Source organism: Bubalus bubalis, chromosome 20, assembly GCF_019923935.1.
Source record: "Bubalus bubalis isolate 160015118507 breed Murrah chromosome 20, NDDB_SH_1, whole genome shotgun sequence".
Taxonomy (NCBI): Eukaryota; Metazoa; Chordata; class Mammalia; order Artiodactyla; family Bovidae; genus Bubalus; species Bubalus bubalis.
Genome location: NC_059176.1, coordinates 45,430,414 through 45,453,419, shown reverse-complemented (window position 1 = coordinate 45,453,419; position 23,006 = coordinate 45,430,414).

The window sequence follows — 23,006 nt, the reverse complement described above, 5'->3', positions numbered from 1 at the left end:
GCCTTGGCCTTGGGACGCTTACATTCTAAGGATGGCATTCTTCGTGGAGTACTGACTTTCCGCTATAATTTCCCACCTTGTATTCACCTCTCTAGTCTTTTTCCCTGAAGATAAGGAACCATCTGGACAGTTTTCACCAAATAAGCAAAAATACGCAAGGTACAATTACAAAATAAACACTTGTGTAAAACAGCAGGCACCCCTTTTTTGCCCTCTCAGTGGCCCCTCAAATCCATGCTGTTAAGGAAGACGCTTTTTAGGAGACTGGGTGTCATAGGGAGGTGGCAGCTTTGCTGCACAGAGGCAGGTGGGAGGACAGTGGGGTCTTCCCCAAGGTCAGTCACTTTCTTTGACACCGTGACCGCCAAAGACTCTTGCCCACCCGCCCCTGCCCACATCCCCACCAGGAAAGACCAAGGGCTTCCTGATGCTTTTTCTGAGCAGGGAGGGGAAAGAGTAGAGGAGACTAAACCACCTCCGGTTCTGCCTGAGTCAGGTCTTTAAGGGGAAGAACATTTAGTTTATCTAAAGTGCTGTGAATTCCCACAGCCTTCTGCAGACCCATGTTCCAACGTAAGCACAAAAACAAATACTAAAGCCAAGTAAATGACTGGTGATGAGCCCCAGGTGTGTATTATCATGACCACTGCTTTTTCCTGAGGATTCTCTCTGCCAGGGGAGGGATCCATCCCACAAATGTGAGGTTCAGCCCATTTTTGAGCAACTCCTTTTAGTGCCTGGTACAGAAAGGGTGACTGGCAGATGGACCTATGTGCACAATCTCCCAAGCCTGTACTGCCAACACCCAAAGGGACAGGAACACACCATGGATGAGGAAGTTCCTCTGGTCTTACCATTCTGACCACTGGCTTTTAAACAACCGGAGCCGTGATTACAAGGTTACCTGGTGGTCCAGTGGTTAAGACTCTGCACTTCTGCTGCAGGGGGCGTGGGTTCCATCCCTGGTCGGGGAACTAAGATCCTCACCTGCTGTGGTGTAGCCAAAAATATAAATAAAACTTTTTAAAAAGTTAGATCCTTGTGTGGACAAAAAGGCATTCGGTGTGTGTGTGTGTGTGTGTGTGTGTGTTGATGAGTTGAAGTGATGACTAAAGTTGTTTTGGCTCTCCTGGTGTCTGGGTGGAAAGAGAACAGGTGTGTGCCTCTGCCAAAAATGACAGCCTACGGGCTCTATCAACGCCCGGGGCACAGAGTCCTCATGCGCCATCAGTGAATTCCACAGAGGCTGGGAGGTCTGCAGATAAAAGCACGAGGGGCACGGCTCACCAAGGCCTATCTCTGTGCTGTAAGTGGGAATGACTGTTGAGAAATATTTATACTTCCGCCCAGGTATATTCGCCCATGAGAACCACATACCATGACTTCTGTCTCAGAGCAGTATTTGCTGCTGTTGGCCAACCAAGGGATTGCGTGCACTCAGGGGCTTCCTGGCTTCGTCTGGGGTTTCTCTATCCTTACCTTGTGTCCGTCTCTCCCAGAAGGACACTGTATGTATGTGCCTATTTCCTCTCACACCCGTAGAAGTGTGTGCTGGTGCCTATCGGCGAGTGTGCAGGCACATTTGTTGTTGTTCCATCACTCAGTTGTGTCCAGCTCTTTTGCAACCCCATGGACTGTAGTCTGCCAGGCTCCTCTGTCCATGGGATTTTCCAGGCAAGAACACTGGGTTGCCATTTTCCTTTTCGAGGGGATCTTCCTGACCCAGGAATCCAACCCCTGTCTCCGGCATTGGCTGGTGGATTCTTTACCACTGAGTCACCAGGGGAGTCACATTTACCCCCTCTTTAATCAGACCAGGCAGGCCTCCTGTAAAGTCTGTCTCAGAGTTTAGAACAGGGGGGCAAATCCCACACTCAGGCCATCCCACACTCCTATTAACAGGAGGGGCAGGGAGCAGGCTAGAGGCTTGCTGGGGGAAGGGAGGGGTTCTCCTGTAGGCACCCCAGGCCCCTGGAAAGCCAGATCCTGAGAGAGAACCCGGTGACTAGACAGTGTTTCCCAAACAGCCTGCCATGTGGTTGCAGTTCAAGATGATTCACAGTGACACAGAGCTCAAACTCTGCACTTGGGCACCAGCAGACTGCTGGTCTGCTGGGCAAGGTCGCTGACACACCGCTGGGTGCTGGCAAGGGTGTGGCTGCCACTCCATGTGGTTCCAGTACGGATGTTCCAGGCAGGCGGTCTCGGGATCAAGCTGACACGCATCCTATAGCCTGACGGCCACGGCGCGAGGTTCTCGGGAAGGGCTGAGTGTGTGTATTAGGTCACCGGGCTCTGTTACCGTTTAACCAGCCCCAGCCTGTGCGGTGGTGACATACATCTGCTGACTGGACAGATCCGTGCATCGCGCTGTAGGCCGATGGGTGGGCCATGCTCGAAAGACTCCTGGCATGTGCCCCTGCCTGCATTTTTCACCCTTGACTGAGAGCATATGCTCTGCACAATCGGGACAGTGTTAGCACATGGGGCCAGCGCGGCTTCCTACACATCTGGCTGAGGCCGACTGAATCACTTCCCCCGGGAGGGTGGCTTCCAGCTCTGTGACATCTGGAGATGGGCAGGAAGTGTCTGGATTCATCCCAGAATGATTTTTATCTCCGAATGCTTTTCCAATTTCATCAGGACCTCCGTACCACGTTCTGAATGACATGTCCAAATTTGCTGTGGATGAGAATGACAGATGGAGAAAATCGTCTTTGACCGTTAAAAATCGGTCATGTTTTATGAGGCAAGAGCTTGAGCACTGAGAGGTATTGTAGTGAGAGCCCAGAGATGGCTTGAAATATGGAAGTCACTTACGTTGGCGCTTTGGAAATGAAAACGTCCTGCCCAAACTATGAGTTTATCAAAGCAATGAAAACAGCATTTAAATTTTTCTCTTTTTTTTATTTAAATTGAGGCATAACTTAAGAGTAAAATTGCACAAATCTTACACATCTTATGTGTACACCTTAATGACTTTAAAATTTTTACATGCACACATACTCACAAAGCCACCACCCAGAGCAAGGTTTAGAATCTTTCCAGCTCCCCAGAAAGCTCCCTCACAACCACCTCCCTGTCAATGGCCCACCCACGAAGGTCCCCACTGTTCTGGCCTTTATCACCATACAGTAGTGAAAAGGATATTTTTATTTTGGAGGTCCTGCTGGTTAATAGACATCTCACACTATACACAAACAACAGCAATTTTCTAAATTGGCACAAACTTTCAGAGAGGACCCAAGGTCAAGTTTCCAAAAAAATGATTTTGAAACACACATATATGACAGCACACCAGGCCTCCCTGGAGTTTGCCCAAGTTCATGTCCCTTGAGTTGGTGATGTCATCCAACCATCACATCCTCTGTCACCCCCTTTTCCTCCTGCCTTCAATCTTTCCCAGCATCAGGGTCTTTTCCAGTGAGTCATTTCTTCACATCAGGTGGCCAAAGTATTGGAGCTTCAGCTTCAGCATCAGTCCTTGCAATGAATATTCAGGGAGGCCTGGCATGCTGTAGTCCATGGGGTTGCAAAGAGTCGGACACACGTGGCAGCTGAACAACAGCAACATGTTACAGCATGTAGGGGTCCTCCTATACCCGGTATTTCACAACTAGGAACAACAGATTCCCAGAGGAAAGCTCCTTGTCTTTATCTTTACTGGTGAGAATTCTGGGTTTGTTCTTGTTCCAGAAGCCTACCTGTACGTTGCAGTTGAGTTCAGCCCGTGTAAATGTACAGCCACATGCCTTTAGGTCTTCCTCTCTCTGAAGGGACAGCCAGGCCTCAGGCCACGAGCCCTGGCTCTCAGACCTCATTCTGCCTCTCCCCCGGGTCTTACACCCATCCAGGAATGTGGTCCTCGTTGTAGCTTGCTCCTCTCCAGAGAAAAATGCTTAGTCAGACCTAAAGCTAGTCGCTGCAGGCCCCACACTATCCTCAGGAAATACCAAGGGCAAAGGCTGCCGGAGAGAGGATTAAACCCTCTGAGTATTCTGATATCCCCGTATGTAAGTTCTGAGGCAGCAGTCCTTAGACTGAGTGGCCATAGCTGTCCACTCTGCCGACAAGCTGCCCTGACTTAGAAATACCTGTTGCTGCAAGCACCTGACGTCAACAGGTAGAGTGGCCTCAGCAACATGGACGCCCCTTTCCTGGACACACCTTTTCTGGAGGCCTAGACTCTTTGCCTCTCTGCCTTTAGGTTTGAAAACAAGGACTTGGAAGGATTTTCATTTATGTTTAGGAGGGGAAGGGATGGCAGGTAGGGGTTCCTAACCACAGGCAAGCAGCAGTGCTAATGGAAGAAGCCTGGAAAAGGGGTCTAGAACCAGGGCTTCTTCGGCCCAAGTACAGCAACACTGACCCTCAAAGTAGGACCCAGACAGGCCACAGCCTCTCTGCCCCCAGATCCTCATCTATATAATGCAGGCCACTGTACAGAAAGACTAATTGGAGCGGTCTTGCCTAGGGTGGGGGTGGGGGAGACCTACTGGGAATGTGTCAGCTAACCGTGTGCGCTTTTTCTTTTTTGGCTACACTGGGTCTTTGTTGCTGCACTGGGCTTTCTCTACTTGCAGCAATTGAAGGCCACTCTCTAATTTCAGCTCTCATACTTCTCATTGCGATGGCTGCTCTTATGGCACAGCATGGGCTCTAGGCATGCAGGCTTAGTAACTGAGGTGCTCGGGCTTAGTTGGTCCACATGCAGCATGTGGAATCTTCCCAGACCAGGGATGGAACCCGTGTTCTCTGCATTGGCAGGTGGATTCTTAACCGCTGGACCCCCAGGGAAATCCACAGAGTGGGTTTCCAAATAAGTTTGAAGCTCTCCTTCGGGTTCTCTAACTGTAAAATGAGGGATTGAACTCCCTCACATTCCCACAAGGGCCTTTGTGTTCAGCCACACTGATGACCAGGAGGTTTTCCAGCTGTCCTAGAGTAACCACTCCTTCCAGGCGAGCTCCAAGGAAATGGTATGTCTGATGGTAATCCCTCTTGCAGCTACAGGAAGACTGGAACAAGCGGGGAACTCTGTAGGTAACTTTGAAGACCCCCAGATAGGAGGGAGAGAATGTGCTTGTTTATGCATGAAAAGGGTGGATTTTTCCTTCTGGTGGCCAAGCTCACTGTCCACACAGGCCCATTGCCAGCACAGCAACTCTGCACAGACTCGTCGTGTTTTGAGAGCAGGACTAGGACACATCCCTGGGAGAGAACATGCCTGGGTTTTCCTTGTTGCCCCATCACAGACTCTCACTATCAGACCAGAGCAGGCCATATGGGCACTCCAATGAACACAGTGGATTCTGGTCTCTGGGTGGAGGCCACCTTGCCCAGAAATCTGCTGAGAAGTTTCTTTTTTAGAACTTTAAAGGCAGGATGAAGAATTACTGCATTTGGTCTTGTTTTTTGTTTTTTGTTTTTTTTTTTATTTCCAGGTTGTATCCTCAAGGATAATTTTTATTTTGTTTGTTTTCTTTTTGGTTGTCTATTTTATTTACACTTTAAAAAGTTTCTATAATGCTGTGTTGGTTTCTGCTATACAACAATGCAAACCAGCCATAATTATACATACATCCCCTCCCTCCTTAGCCTTCCTCCCCCCACCCCATCTCATCCCTCCAGGTCATCACAGAGCATCTGTGTAGCTCCCTGTGCTACACTGCAACTTCTCACCAGCCAGCCATCTTACACTCGATAGTGCAATCCCTATCAAACCAGTGATATTTTTTCACAGAACTAGAATAAAAAATTTCATAATTTGCATGGTCTTTTATTGGAGAGGGCAGAGGGGCTTCCCTGATAGCTCAGCTGGTAAAGAATCCACCTGCAATGCAGGAGACCCCAGTTCGATTCCTGGGGTGGGAAGATCCCCTGGAGAAGGGAAAGGCTATCCACTCCAGTATTCTGGCCTGGAGAATTCAGGCCATATGGACTATACAGTCCATGGGGCAGCAAAGGGTAGGACACAACTGAGCAACTTTCACTTTCACTTCGTGGTCTTTTTAAAAAATATTTATTTATTTGGCTATGCCAGGTCTTCATTGAGGCATACAGGATCTTCAGTTGCAGCATGTAGGATCTAGTTCCCTGGCTAGGGATGGAACCCAGGCCCCGTGCACCAGGAGTACTGAGTCTTAGCCACTGGACCACCAGGGAAGTCCCTATATTTGGTCTTTTTTATCTATTGGGCTGGTCTTCTCCAGGTAACTCATATTACTAAGAATAGAATTCATCATATAATATGTAGCAGATTCCGCTTCCAGAATAATTTGAATGATACATGTGTGTATGTGTTGTTATGATGCAAACACTCTACAACACGGGGGGTTCTGTTGACCACAGCCACTTCTCCACCACTGAGACCCTCAGCCCTTTGTGAGAGAGAGAAGTGTCCTACAAGCCATTGGAATCTTCTTCTTCTGTCATTGTCTTGGGGGTACCTCACCTCCATGTCCTTTTCTGGGGCCTTTGCAATGTCATAGTCAACATGGATTGCATGGTTTCTTCCCTTGTTCATTGTTTTTATATCAATAGTGATCACCTGTCTCTCTCTCACCCACCGTTGCTCAGAGTTTGCTCTGTAAGCACGTCTTCATCAACAGTTCATTCAGCTCTAAGTAGACCTATTCCTACTGGCTACTACACAGACCTGTGCCCATTCTATGAGTTCTGGTGCACAGAATACAAAATGCCCTCTGCATGGCTCTAGCAGTACTCCATCTTCAGACCATGTTCTGCTTGCCCAAAACTCTTTCTCCACCCAGCAGTCTGCATCTCTGATCATCAACTGTAGCCATGAGGGAATTTTTACAACATTTTTATTAGTTTTATTTTGGTGAAGGGAACTATTTCCAGGCTGAGAACAACTTAAAAATGTCTCCCCCACCATGCAGATACCATCAACTTTACCAAACTTCCTGTGGCAAGCTTTCCCAGGAATTCACTCTTTAACCATTTCATAACCACTCTATGTGAGCTGCAGTAAGTTCCCTAGGAACTGGTTTGTCTCGAGCCATCCATCATTCACAGGAATACTCAGTGGTTTCAGGACGTTGACTTACATGTATTAATACAATAGGTTCAATGGATGGATAAACGAGCTTGGCATCTTTTAACTTAAGCCAGGTCTCCATTGCAGACACTGTTGTTACTGTTCAGTCACTAAGTCATATCTAACTCTTTGAGACCCCATGGACTTCAGCATAGCAGGCTTCTCTGTACTCCATTATCTCCCAGAGTTCGCTCACACTCATGTTCATTGAGTCAGTGATGCTATCTAACTATTTCATCCTCTGACACACCCTTTTCTTTTTGCTTTCAATCTTTCCAAGCATTCTAATTGCAGACATATTAATCTTTAATATAATAAAGTTTGGTTCAAAAAAAAGCTGTATCTTTTTTTTTTACTACGCTGAGTCTTTGTTGCAGCACGAGGGCTTTCTACAGTTGTGACTCGTGGGCTTCTCATTGCAGAGCATGAGATCCAGAGTGTGGGCTTCTCTAGGTTCAGTGAGTGGACTTAGTTGCCCTGTGGCATGTGAGATCTTAGTTCCCCAACCAGGGATCAAACCCTCACCCCTTGCATTGGAAGGCAGATTCTTAACCACTGGGCCACCAGAGAAATCCAGAAAGCTGTATCTGAAGTGAAGGTTTTTTCTGGGTTTGTGGGTATGTGTGTGTGTTTACTGTAGAAAACAGTTGCCATCCTCTTTAACAATGGGGATGTCAGTAGGAGAAGCACTGGAATGAAGGTATGTTCTTCCCACTTGTGCGATCCTTCAAATCATTTTTAATTAGTTGAGTTACTTATGAAAAGTGAAAGTGAAAGTCACTCACTCATGTCTGACTCTTTGTGACCCCATGGATTATATAATCCATGGAAATCTCCAGGCCAGAATACTGGAGTGGGTAGCCTTTCCCTTCTCTAGGGGATCTTCCCAACCCAGAGATCAAACTCAGGTCTCCCACATTGCAGGCGAATTCTTTACCAGCTAAGCCACCAGGGAAGCCCAGAAATACTGTAGTGGGTAGCCTATCCCTTCTCTCCAGCAGATCTTCTGGACCCAGGTATTGAACCAGGTTCTCCTTACATTGCAGGCAGATTCTTTACCAATTGAGTTACCAGGGAAGCCCTATAAATAATGCCAATTTCTGTTACTTTTCTCCTTTTATTTCCTCCTCCTGAAACATCCTTTATTTTTTTACCCCATCCCCGACCGACTCTGAGTGTCCAAGATCCCCTCCTCCTTGATTTCTCCACACTAACTTCATTAAGGCATATCTCTGGCTCTGATTCCAGACATGTGGGTCTTTGCCCAATTCCCTTACTCCATGCTATGTAGAAAACTACTGGAAAAAAGGACTTCACTCTCCCACAACAGCAGTCAACAAATATGAAGGAATGAATGGTTCCAATGGGAGTTGCTCTGTGCTGTTTGTTCAGTCACAGAAGTGATTCAGATTAGCTCTGGGGAACACTGACCTCACCTGTTACAGTCTTCTGCTTCCTCTTTTCCATGTTTGAAAGTCAAGCCATGGAAAGTAACTTGCATACTCATTAATCTTTAGATATACATATCATAAAATTTATGTCTACATGTTCATGGTTGGATTTTATAAAATAATTTTTATTTTATTTATTTATTTTTGGCTGTGCTGGGTCTTCATTGCTGCACACATGCTTTTCTCTGGTTGCAGCAACCGAGGGCTAAGTTTAGTTGTGGTGCCCAGGCTTCTCATTGTGGTCAGTTCAGTTCAGTTCAGTTGCTCAGTCGTGTCCAACTCTTTGCGACCCCATGAACCGCAGCACGCCAGGCCTCCCTGTCCATCACCAACCCCTGGAGTTCACTCAGACTCACGTCCATCGAGTCAGTGATGCCATCCAGCCATCTCATCCTCTGTCGTCCCCTTCTCCTCCTGCCCCCAATCCCTCCCAGCATCAGAGTCTTTTCCAATGAGTCAACTCTTGGCATGAGGTGGCCAAAGTACTGGACTTTCAGCTTTAGCATCATTCCTTCCAAAGAAATCCCAGGGCTGATCTCCTTCAGAATGGACGGGTTGGATCTCCTTGCAGTCCAAGGGACTCTCAAGAGTCTTCTCCAACACCACAGTTCAAAAGCATCAATTCTTCGGCGCTCAGCTTTCTTCACAGTCCAACTCTCACATCCATACATGGCCACTGGAAAAACCATAGCCTTGACTAAATGGACCTTTGTTGGCAAAGTAATGTCTCTGCTTTAGAATACGCTATCTAGGTTGGTCATAACTTTTCTTCCAAGGAGTATGAGTCTTTTAATTTCATGGCTGCAATCACCATCTGCAGTGATTTTGGAGCCCCCAAAAATTAAGTCTGACACTGTTTCCACTGTTTCCCCATCTATTTCCCATGAAGTAATGGGACCGGATGCCTTGATCTTCTTTTTCTGAATGTTGAGCTTTAAGCCAACTTTTTCACTCTCCTCTTTCACCTTCATCAAGAGGCTTTTTAGTTCCTCTTCACTTTCTGCCATAAGGGTGGTGTTATCTGCATATCTGAGGTTATTGATATTTCTCCCGGCAATCTTGATTCCAGCTTGTGCTTCTTCCAGCCCAGCGTTTCTCATGATGTACTCTACATATAAGTTAAATAAGCATGGTGACAATATACAGCCTTGACGTACTCCTTTTCCTGTTTGGAACCAGTCTGTTCTTCCATGTCCAGTTCTAACTGTTGCTTCCTGACCTGCATACAAATTTCTCAAGAGGCAGGTCAGGTGGTCTGGTATTCCCATCTCTTTCAGAATTTTCCACAGTTTATTGTGAGCCACATAGTCAAAGGCTTTGGCATAGTCAATAAAGCAGAAATAGCTGTTTTTCTGGAACTCTCTTGCTTTTTCCATGATCCAGCAGATGTTGGCAATTTGGTCTCTGATTCCTCTGCCTTTTCTAAAACCGGCTTGAACATCTGGAAGTTCACGGTTCACGTATTGCTGAAGCCTGGCTTGGAGACTTTTGAGCATTACTTTACTGGCGTGTGAGATGAGTGCAATTGTGCAGTATTTTGAGCATTCTTTGGCATTGCCTTTCTTTGGGATTGGAATGAAAACTGACCTTTTCCAGTCCTATGGCCACTGCTGAGTTTTCCAAATTTGCTGGCATATTGAGTGCAGCACTTTCACAGCATCATCTTTCAGGATTTGAAATAGCTCAACTGGAATTCCATCATCTCCACTAGCTTTGTTCATAGTGATGCTTCCTAAGGCCCACTTGACTTCACATTCCAGGATGTCTGACTCTAGGTCAGTGATCACACCATTGTGATTACCTGGTCGTGAAAATCTGTTTTGTACAGTTCTTCTGTGTATTCTTGCCACCTCTTCTTAACATCTTCTGCTTCTGTTAGGTCCATACCATTTCTGTCCTTTATTGTGCCCATCTTTGCATGAAATGGTCCCTTGGTATCTCTGATTTTCTTGAAGAGATCTCTACTCTTTCCCATTCTATTGTTTTCCTCTCTTTCTTTGCATTGATCGCTGAAGAAGGCTTTCTTATCTCTTCTTGCTATTCTTTGGAACTCTGCATTCAGATGCTTATATCTTTCCTTTTCTCCTTTGTTTTTCGCTTCTCTTCTTTTCACAGCTATTTGTAAGGCCTGCCCAGACAGCCATTTTGCTTTTTTGCATTTCTTTTCCATGGGGATGGTCTTGATCCCTGTCTCCTGTACAATGTCACAAACCTCATTCCATAGCTCATCAGGCACTCTTATCAGATCTAGTCCCTTAAATCTATTTCTCACTTCCATGGTATAATCATAAGGGATTTGATTTAAGTCATACCTGAATGGTCTTGTGGTTTTCCCTACTTTCTTCAATTTAAGTCTGAATTTGGCAATAAGGAGTTCATGATCTGAGCCACAGTCAGCTCCTGGTCTTGTTTTTGTTGACTGTATAGAGCTTCTCCATCTTTGGCTGCAAAGAATATAATCAATCTGATTTCAGTGTTGACCATCTGGTGACGTCCATGTGTATAGTCTTCTCTTGTGTTGTTGGAAGAGGGTGTTTGCTATGATCAGTGCATTTTCTTGGCAAAACTCTATTAGTCTTTGCCCTGCTTCATTCTGCATTTCAAGGCCAAATTTGCGTGTTACTCCAGGTGTTTCTTGACTTCCTACTTTTGCATTCCAGTCCCCTATAATGAAAAGGACATCTTTTTTGGGTGTTAGTTCTAAAAGGTCTTGGAGGTCTTCATAGAACCGTTCAACTTCAGCTTCTTCAGTGTTACTGGTTGGGGCATAGACTTGGATTACTGTAATATTGAATGGTCTGCCTTGGAAACGAACAGAGATCATTCTGTCATTTCTGAGATTGCATCCAAGTACTGCATTTCGGACTCTTTTGTTGACCATGATGGCTACTCCATTTCTTCTAAGGGATTCCTGCCCTAGCGGCCGAGAGGAGCTACCCCACGTCTGAGGTCAGGGGCGGCGGCTGAGAGTGCCAGGCTGTGACAGCACAGGAGCAGCCGAGAGGAGCTACTCCACACCTGAGGCCAGGGGCAGCGGCTGGGAGGAGCAACCCCACGTCCAAGGAGCGGTGGCTGTGCAGGTGCAGGAGGGCCTAGAGGAGCTATTCCACGTTCAAGGTCAGGAGGGGCGGCGGTGAGGAGATATCCCTCGTCCAAGGTAAGGAGCAGTGGCTGCACTTTGCTGGAGCAGCCGTGAAGAGATACCCCACGTCCAAGGTAAGAGAAACCCAAGTAAGACGGTAGGTGTTGCAAGGGAGCATCAGAGGGCAGACACACTGAAACCATACTCACGGAAAACTAATCAATCTAATCACACTAGGCCCACAGCCTTGTCTAACTCAATGAAACTAAGCCATGCCCGTGGGGCCACCCAAGACAGGCGGGTCATGGTGGAGAGGTCTGACAGAATGTGGTCCACTGGAGAAGGGAATGGCAAACCACTTCAGTATTCTTGCCTTCAGAACCCCATGAACAGTATGAAAAGGCAAAATGATAGGGTACTGAAAGAGGAACCCCCAGGTCAGTAGGTGCCCAATATGCTACTGGAGAACAGTGGAGAAATAACTCCAGAAAGAATGAAGGGATGGAGCCAAAGCAAAAACAATACCCAGCTGTGGATGTGACTGGTGATAGAAGCAAGGTCCAATGCTGTAAAGGGCAATAGTGCATAGGAACCTGGACTGTCAGGTCCATGAATCAAGGCAAATTGGAAGTGGTCAAACAAGAGATGGCAAGAGAGAACATCGACATTCTAAGAATCAGCGAACTAAAATGGACTGGAATGGGTGAATTTAACTCATTACGGTCAGGCTTCAGTGTAGACTAAAGCCTAAATCAGGCTTGTGTTGTGGAGCACAGGATCTAGGGTGCATGGGCTGCAGTAGTCGTGGCTTCCGGGCTCTAGAGAACAAGCTCAACAGCTGTGGCACACGGACTCAGTTGCTCCTCAGCCTGTGGAATCTTCCCCACCAGGAATCAAACCCCTGTCTCCTGTGTTGGGGTGAATTCCTTTACCACTGAGCTACCACGAAAGCCTGGACTTTTTGTTATAGTCAAAATATGGAAACCATCCAAATGCCTATCACTAATAGAATGGATAATAAATTGTGAGATTTCACACACAGGGCAATTACAATGAGCCATTTATGACTACATTCAACAATTTGAGTACATCCCATAATGTTGAGTGAAAAAGCCACACACAAAAGAGTATAATTCCATTTATGTAAAGTACAACAGGAATTATGTTAATTATGAGTTAACAGGGCTTTCCTGGCAGCTCAATTGGTAAAGAATCCGCCTGCAATGTAGGAGAGCCCAGTTCGATTCTTGGGTCAGGAAGATCCACTGGAGAAGGGATAGGCTACCCGCTCCAGTATTCTTGGGCTTCCTTTGCGGCTCAGCTGGTAAAGAATCTGCCTGCAATGCAGGAGACCTGGGTTCGATCTCTGGATTGGGAAGATCCCCTGGAGAAGGAAAAGGCTACCCACTCCAGTATTCTGGTCTGGAGAAGTCCATGAACTGTATAGTCCATGGGGTCACAAAGAGTTGGACACGACTGAGTGACTTTCACTTCACCTCACTTCAAAGTACAACAACAGGCAAAACTAATCTTTGCTGTTCGAGATGGTAACTGCCCTTGTAGGGGTAATGACTGGAAGAGAACTCAAGGGAGGTTCTAGGGTGCTGAGAGTGAACTATTGTTTTTTGTTTAATAATTCATTTGGCTCTGCCGGTCTTAGTTGTGACATATGGGGATCTGGTTTCCTGACCAGGGATTGAACTCGGGCCCCTTGTATTGGGATTGTGGAATCTTAGCCACCAGACCACCAAGGAAGTCTCAGTGAACTGTTTCTTGATTTGGATGTGATGGCACCTGTTTCCAGTTTGTAACAATCTACTGTGATTACATCTATGATACAGGTATCTCTCTCTGAGCAGATCTTTGCCACATGCACTGTCTTTGGAGAGATTTTGACCTGGATCCCTCTTTCCAGATAGACGTCAAAAATCAAAAGGTATCAGGAATCAAGCTCTCCAAGAATAATAGTGCATTGGTGGAATAATTAACAACTGCTGTATAATAAATTACCCCCCAAACATAGTGGTTTAAAAGAGCAAACATTATCTCAGAGCTTCTGTGGGTCAGGAACTCAGGAGCAGCTTAGCTGGGTAGGTCTGGCCTAGAACCTCACGGGAGGTTTCAATCAAGATGTTGGCAGGATCTTCAGTCCTCTGAAGGCTTAACCAGACCTATAGAATCCAATTCCAAGAGGACGCATTCACATGGTCACTGGAAGGAGGCCTCAGTTCCTTGCCACATGGATACCTCCACAGGGCTGCTTGCGTGTCCCTGCAACATGGCAGCTGGCTTCCGCCCAGTCAGTGAGAAGGAGTGCAAGGACAAGCCATTATGTCTTTTATCATTTATCCTCAGAAGTCACATAACAGCTTTCACACCATGTTGTGTTCATTAGAAAAAAGTCACCTAGTCCAGCCTACACACAATAGGGAGAGCATTAAGGTCCGCCTCTTGCAGGGATAATATTTTTAAACTGTGGACATGTTTTTGAAACCACTGAAGTTCATCCTCTGACCAAAAATTATTGACATTCTTCCTACATACAAAAGACACCCACCCTTCCAAGGCCACCAGAAGTCTTATCCCATTTGAGTACCAGCTCAGAACGCAGCAGCCCATCATTAAAATCAAGCTCGGGTGAAGATGAAACTCCTCAAGTGCAGCTCCTGATTGCTGTTCCTCTTGATCTGAACTAAAGATACAAGTTATCTGCACCACCCAGAGAAACACCCACTCAACGTAAGATGACGGAATAGGCATAAGATAACCACTATCAACGCTTCTGTTCAAAAAGGGGTAAAAAAGGAGTTTTCACCAACGTCACTAGTAAGTAGCAGATTTGAAACTCAGCTGGCCAAATGCTGGGAGTTCCTTGATTAGGATTCAGTCCTGTTTCTGCTCAGGAGTGATCCTCATGGCTGTTAGTTCTGTGTTTTCCTTCCTTTTCCTTGAAAAGTGACTGTTTGCTTCTCACTGACAGAATTCTGGGAATCCAAAGGCCTCTTTTCATTTTGTACTTTCTCTGTCCCTCTCTGTCCAATTGTGATTTTTTTTTTTTTTTAAAACCAAAATGCCATGGAGGCAACACCCTGGCTCAAGTTCCTGAGATAAGAACCTCTCTCCTGAGACATGGGCTCTGACGTGAACGTGCCTCCATACTTCCCGGCAGTGTGAGGCCACCCTGCCCCAACACATCCTCTCAGCCTGTCACTAACATAACCATGAAAATCTGGTGGGGAGGGATTTTTTTTTCAATTCATGTTGCTTAAAACTGACACCTCCTCCCCCAACCAAAAAAAAAAAAAAAGAATCTTAGGAGGAACTGATATTAAACATAAGGCAAACAAAGCAGACATTTCTTTAAACTTCCTTTAGTTTTCAGGTCATGGAATGATCTGGCTTCACATCTCAAAACAGAGGTCAACAGAAGACAAGGAAAGGAAGATATTTATACATCATCATCAGAAAACCAGGCAGCCCACCTCTTGGGCATTCCACTACAAGACCCCTTCTTCCTGCCCCACTGCCACACCACCCGGTATAACCACCTCTACAGACCCATACAGAGAAGGGCAGCCTTGGCAGAAAGAGGTCAGGCAAAGGGTGACACGTACTGAGATACATCTCAAGATGTGGTCTCCATAAAGGAGGCAGTGGAGACAAAAAGACGCAGGGGGAGGTGCATACTGAGAATTGTAGTTTTTATGCTTTATAGTACTTCAGAGCCCAAGAAGAGGGAAATTATCATAAGCTCTAAAACCAGCTAAGGGATTTCCCTGGTGGTGGGGCTTCCCTTGTAGCTCAGTCGGTAGAGTCTGCCTGCAGTGCAGGAGACCCAGGTTTGATCCCTGGGTTGGGAAGATCCCCTGGAGAAGGGAATGGCAGCCCACTCCAGTATTCTTGCCTGGAAAATCCCATGGACAGAGGAGCCTGATGGGCTACAGTCCATGGGGTCACAAGAGTTGGACACGACTTAGTAACCAAACCCAGTGGTTAAGACTCCACCTTCTAATGCAGGATGTGTGGGTTCCATCTATGGTCAGGGAATTAAGATCCCACATGCTGCAGGGTGTGGGCAAAAAATTTTTTTAATTGTTTGCTAATTCTGTCATCTGTGTCATTTCTGACTGAAAAATAATTGGTTTTTAAAAAATAAATGAAAAATAAACCCAGCTAAAACAGGGAAACTTCTAAATGAAGTAAAGTTAAATGCAAATGTGAACATTTTCTTCTTGAAGAGAATCTACATTTTGAAAAATAATAATAATCCAGATGGAGTTTATAAATGAAAGAAAAAAAGGAGAGGAAGTTTATTGTTTTGTTTTTTCCTTTTTTCTTTTGGCCACGCTGTGCCGCATATGCGATCTCAGTTTCCCAACCAGGAATCAAACCCACACCTCCTGCATTGGACGCATGTAGTCTTAACCAGTGGACCACCAGGGAAGTCCAAGAGAAAGATTTAAACACCAGTTAACTATTGAGTCTCACAATGAAAGAATCATGAGTAAAAACTTTAGGAAGACCCTAAGAATTCACACTTTAGAAACCAAATACATGTTCCAAAACACTAGACTTCAGCCAGAGGAATTAATATACATAGAAAAAAACAAGAAAGTGTGAAAGAAGGGCAATAAGGTATAGCAGTGATTCTCAAACAAGCACTCATCAGCATCACCTGGAAAGCCTGTGAAGACAGGGAGTGCTAAACCCTACCCCAGGGGCTCTAATTCCGTAGATCGGGTGAGACCCGAAAATTGGCATTCTGAACAAGTTCCCAGGTGATGCAGAAGGTTGACCGCACTTTAAGAATCACTGAAGTATACTATTCCCTGACAGAAAATGTATCATAAAATTACAATTGATGAATGGATAAACCAAATGTATATCCATACAATGGAAACTATAAAAAGGAACAAAATATTGATTTGTCCTACAACATTGATGAACCTTGAAAACATTATGCTAAGTGAAAGAAGCCAGACACAAAAGGCCATGGAGTGCATGATTTCATTTATATGAAATATCTAGAACATGCAAATCCATAGAGACAGAAAGCAGATTAGTGGTTTTCAAGGACTGAGAGAAGGGGGAAATGAGGAGTGATGCTAATGGGTATGGGATTTCTTTGGGGGGTGATGAAATTGTTTAGGAATTAGATAGTGGTTGTAGTTGTACAACCTGGAGAATATACTGCAAACTACTGCATTTTACATTTTACAGTGATGAATTCTGGCCATCTGACATGAATGGACCAAGAGGGTATTATGCTAAGTGAAATAAGTCAAACAAGATAAACACCATTGATTTCACTTATATATAGCATCTAAAAAACAAAGAAAAGAGCAAGCACACAAAACAGAAAGACTTACAGATACAGTTAACAAACTAGTGGTTGCAAGAGGGGAAGGGGGTTAGGGGGATGGGCAAAACAGGTGAAGGGGATTCAGAGGTACAAACTTCCAGTTATAAAATAAAAAAGCTGTAAGGATGTAATGGACAGCACAGGGAGTATAATCAATAATATAATAATATTGTAATAACTCTGCACAGTGACAGATGGTAACTAAACTCACAGTGGTTATTTTATAATATATAAAAATATAAAATCAGTATGTTGCACACATAAAACTATACTTTATATACGTGTGTGTAGGTCTTAAACCAAGATGTATTTTGCCTGCTCAACTAGCAAAATAATACAAAATAATAAATTTTTAAAATAAATAATTTTTCATAGGTTAAAGTACAGACTTCTGGGAGGGGGTACAATCTGACAATGTACCTCTAAAACTTTTCAAGTTTGAGACTCTGCAATATCATTTACATGAATTTATACTAAAGAAATAGCTAAGAATATGTCCAAACAGCTATCCTCAAGTGGTTGTCCAAGCAAACTTGTTTAAAATTTTGGAAACCAGAAAGGAGCTAAATGCTAAACAATGAAGGTTATATTGAAAAATGGTCCCTCTAGCAAATGAAATACTTGTTGTTTAGTTGCTAAGTCCGTGTCCAACTCTTTGTGACTCGCCAAGCTCCTCTGTCATGGGGTTCTCCAGGCAAGAACACTGGAGGATCTCCCCAACCCAGGGAATTGACCCCGAGTCTCCTGAAAGATGTTCATTACATATTGTCAAATGAAAAATACAGATTACAAAATAATATATACATTGTGAACCAATTTTTGTTTTAAAAGCTGTATGTGATATAAAAGATCCAGTTACAGAGAGTATCTCTGGTGAGGAGAAGAGCATGGATTTTTCTTCTTTTAAGCTATTTTTTTCCTGAAGGTACTATATAGTGCTTCTGTAATAAGGAAACAATTACTTTTCACTTTTTAAAGGAATTGTAAAACTGAGAGGGGCACTCCCTTCTCTGAGATGATGCTCTCAGATGTATAGGAAATGGAAACCAGGAACAATGTGGAAATTCCAGAATAAAATAGGGATGGCCTTTGGAAGCTGAACTCTTTCAGCTGTATTCCTACTATAGAAATCTTTCTGCTGTATTTCTACAATATCCTTCCCCCTGCATTCCTGCAATAATATTCTGTATGCTGTTTTCCTATGTAATAGCACCAAAGAGCTCTGCTCCTGAAAACATTTGTTTAGCAATGATAGTGATACCGACAGTGACTCAGTTGTGCCCAGCTCTCTGCAGCCCATGGACTGTAGCCCGCCAGGCTCCTCTGTCCATGGAATTCTCCAGGCAAGAATACTGGAGTGGGTAGCCATTCCCTTCTTGGGGTATCTTTGAGACCCAGGGATCGAACCCAGATCTCTTGCATTGCAGGAAGGTTCTTTACCATTTAAGCCACTTGTTTAGCAAGCATGCAAGGAAAAGATGCTTCTTGAAGAGTACCATGCATTCTTAGAGAATTTTTTTCCCTAAATATCTTATCTCAGGTAGAATTCAGAGACCCCAAATCACTGAGCAAAGGAGATGGTAATGACATCAAATTAGAGCAGCTTATTGGGCTTGTCTCCACTAACAAAAATAGGTAACATTCACTCAACACTTACTACTTTGACAGGCTCCATTCCAAGCACTTTCCATGTATTAACTCATTTTATTCCCACAACCCAATAGGTACTGCTATTATATCCATCTTAGAATGGGAAACTGAGGCACAGAGAGGTTAAGTAACTTGCCTAAGCTCACAAGATTCTGGCTGTAATCTGTTAGCTTTTTTAGAGTCTCTTCTAACAACAAATCAATACTTCTGGGTCCAAAAAACATCTTGCCATTATCATCTGGGAAAACTTTTGTCACTTTGTCACTGGGCTATGATGACTATTTCTGAGAGAGTCAGAGTGGTCCTAGAGGCATGTCCTACATCATCTTACATCCATTTGTTCCAAATCCTGGAGATGTGGGGTTCCTTGGATCGAAGGCCAGCACCTGTCCAAAATCCCAAGACATGGGCAAGAGTCTGAATTTTCAGTGTTTGTTTTTTTTCCTGAACTTTCAGGAAGTTATTATATTTGACAAATGGAACAGGAAGCATGGGAGGAGTCCTCCTGGGGTGCAGGGAATAAGGGGTTCCTTGTCTGTAGAGAATTTAAAAACAACAACGGAACTAAGAACAAGTCAATCTGCTCTTATCTCCAACAATTCTCAACAACATCAGTGATAAAACACACCAACCTGGTGGACTGGACACTTACCACCAACCCCACCCATGAGCGTTGGTACACCACAGCTTTAATTCCTAGTTTCTCTTGCGTGTGTGTCTGATTCTTTGTGACCCCATGGACTATAGCCTGCCAGGCTCCTCCATCCATGGGTTCTCCAGGCAAGAATACTAGGGTGGGTTGCCATTCCCTTCTCCAGGGGATCTTCCCAACCCAGGGATCAAACCCAGATTTCCTGCACTGCAGGCAGATTCTTTACTGTCTGAGCCACCAGGGAGGCCTTTACATTCTACCATTTTATTTGTGAAGCTGACTGTCCACCCCGGATACCCTCTCTCTTCACTGGGTACCCTGAATGATGGCTGAGTTGGATGAGAGGCTTTATTTGGGAGGGAGGGAGATGGATGGCCTTAAAGTCTGTGTCTGCCTCTTCTCCCCATGAAGGTGTCTGGGAAAGAGAAGCGGGGAAGCCTGGCATGGGGTCCAACTCTGGTTTTTCCCTTGAAGGCAGATGTTGTCCCCAAACTTAGAGTCAGGCTCCTGCTGGGAAAGGGAGTGTCCTGGAGACCCAGCCCTGATGTCCCAGCTTCTCTGACACGTTCTCTGTGCCCCAAGGCAGAGTTAGTCACTTCCTTCTCGTGCTCTCACAGCACCAAGTACACCCGTTTTGTTGGAGTGCTGGGCACACAGGAGCACTCTTAGATCACCCCACTCTCCAGGCAGCTCCCTGAGGGCAGCAACTTACTTGCTCATCTTTGTTCCCTTGTTCTGATGTAGCGACTGACACAGAGCAGATGCTCAAAATGTCTAGTGGGACCAAAAATGGAATCACAGCCTGTCCTCATCTTTCCCCATGAAACTTAGATGCTATGGGTCTGTGAGAAATATGGTCTAGGGTGAGGCATCATTTGTTCATTCATTTCACATATACTTGTGTATGCTTATGTCACCATCATTATGCTTAGGTGTTGTTTTTCTTTATTGTCACTGATCTCAGTAATTTCATTTGTTAAAGATATTAATTTGTTATATTATACTTAATAAACCAAAAAGAAAAATTAGTGTCTCATACATGTTTATGTATCTGTTTTTATGATAGATTTCAATTTACCCCAAGGTAATCATTAAGAATACATTAGATGGAAGTGGTTGTAAGAAATAGTTCCTGCTTAGTAAGCAAGTGTACATGGAAATTATTTGAAAGGCCAGTGCATACATGGTACAGTTTTGGCTGACTAGAATCCATGTTACCTGGAAGAGACAAAGAAATTGTATTCATGAAAGGAAAAGCTGATACTCTGAATATTATTTTTTGATTGACTTCAGTCTCTTATCCACTGCAGAACTCACTAACTTAATACAAATTACTGATCAAGAACAAGCTTCCAGACCTAGAGGGGTAGGATGGGGGAAGTGGAAAGGAAACACAGGGAGGATATATATATATATATATATATATATACACACACACACACATATATATGTCATATATATATAGTTATGTATATATAATTTATTGGTTTATCTTGTTGTACAGCAGAAACCAACATAACATTGCAAAGGAATTCAGTTCAGTCACTCAGTTGTGTCCTACTCTTTGCAAGTCCATGGACTGCAGCACACTAGGCTTCTCTGTCCATCACCAACAGCCAGAGCTTGCTCAAACTCATGTCCATTGAGTTGGTGATGCCATCCAGTCATCTTGTCCTCTGTCATCCCCTGCTCCTCCTGCCCTCAATCTTTCCCAGCATCCGGGTCTTTTCTGAGTCAGCCCTACACATCAGGTGGCCAAAGTATTGGAGCTTCAGCATCAGTCTTTCCAATGAATATTCAGGATTGATTCCCTTTAGGATTGACTGATTTGATCTCCTTGCAGTCCAAGGGACTCTATCCTCTCATTAAAAAGAAATTTTAATTAAAAAAAAAAGAACCAGCTTTCAAAATATTATTTAACAAAAGGTTCAGTTCAGTTCAGTTCAGTCACTTAGTCGTGTCCGACTCTGCGACCCCATGAATCGCAGCACGCCAGACCTCCCTGTCCATCACCAACTCCCAGAGTTCACTCAAACTCATTCCATCGAGTCGGTGATGCCATCCAGCCATCTCATCCTCTGTTGTCCCCTTTTCCTCCTGCCCCCAATCCCTCCCAGCATCAGGGTCTTTTCCAATGAGTCAACTCTTCGCATGAGGTGGCCAAAGTACTGGAGTTTCAGGTTCAGCATCAGTCCTTCCAATGAACACCTAGGACTGATCTCCTTTAGGATGGACTGGTTGGACCTAACAAAAGGTACAAAGTAGCAATTCATAAATGATACTGACTGGAAAAGTAGATGTTTTATACAGAAAGAAGTTGTACAAAAATTTTTAAATAAATTGATAAATCTTAAAAAAATATTAATTTGCAATGCTGATTGAGGAACAGCAATTTAATACAAAATGGGGAAGTTTCTGGAAGGAAATTGAGACATTTCAGGTGGGGAGCAGATGCTGTTCATTCACCCTCTGATGGTGACTCTGGGACCTGCAGTAGTGGAAGAGGAAGTGGCCTTAACCCTAACCCAAGTGGCTGTCCCACCCAAGGCCTACCTGGGGATAAAGACTGTGAGACCTCAGCTTGGTAAAGGAATTACTTACTAATAACGGGTGGGGATGAGCTGGAAGCAAAATGTGACAGGACTCGTTCAGCCTTGTCCAGGCCACACCCAGTTTAGTCAATGATTTCTGAACCCGAAGAACGTTAAAGGGACACAGCAGAGGTCGTACCTGGGGCTTCAGATTTTTTAATGTCCACCTTTTTCAATCCTCTATGAGGAAAAAAAACACCCTCATGTGGCAAGGATGGTCTTGAGAGGTAGTCTGTCCTGAAGACCATCCAGTCTTTTCTCTGAACAGACTAGTGGCTGACCCGACGTCCCTCCTCCCCCTTAAGCAGAAGAACCGAGTAGCTTGCTTCAACAAGAGCCATGTCAGCAGTAATCACTGTGAAAAAACCTCTCTGCCGAGATGAAATTCAACTTTTGTAGGTGCCTTTGCTGCAGCAGCTTTTTTAAGAATATATTTTCTAGGCACCTTAAATGTAAAAGCATGTAGAATAAATAAGAGCCAATTAACGGTAGCATCTGGGGAGACGCCGCTTAGGGGAAAGGGACTGGAATGCAGGGGAAATCCTTGGGAAGCACGCCACTGATGGCTGCAGGAGCTTCCTGAGGCCTGGCGCTGACCTACTCTGAGAATCTTCCTGGGCCTCCCAGGTGATAGGAGCGCAGGCAGGGCTTCCAAACCAAAGTCCCTTGGGTGAAATCAGGTTCACAGCTGTGTTTCATTAGACCTGAACAGTGGATTCATCTTTTACAAGTTGAGAACCTGTAAACAGGACGTATGCTGTCCAGTTTACCACTGTCCTCGCCACTCTGAACTGTCTGACTTTGACTTGTCCACAGCCCAGCCTCTGTGGGCACCTCGCTCTGGGACCCCCAGGCCCTAGACTCTGGTTCTCAAACTTGGCTGCCTGTTGGAACAATCCAAGGGAGCTTTATGAAATACCCATGTCTGGGTCGTACCCACAAAGATTCTGATTTACTTCACCTGGGGCACAGCCTCGGTAATAGTTTTAAAAGCTCCCAAGGAGATTTTTTTTTTTCCTTTATGACTAGGAAAAACTGAAAAATTTACCAAAAAAATTTTATTAAGGTAAAATTGGTATATTACACTGTGTAAGTTCCACATGTATAACATTTTAATTTGGTATCTATAAAATCTACAAAGTGGTGGTGGTCTTGAGA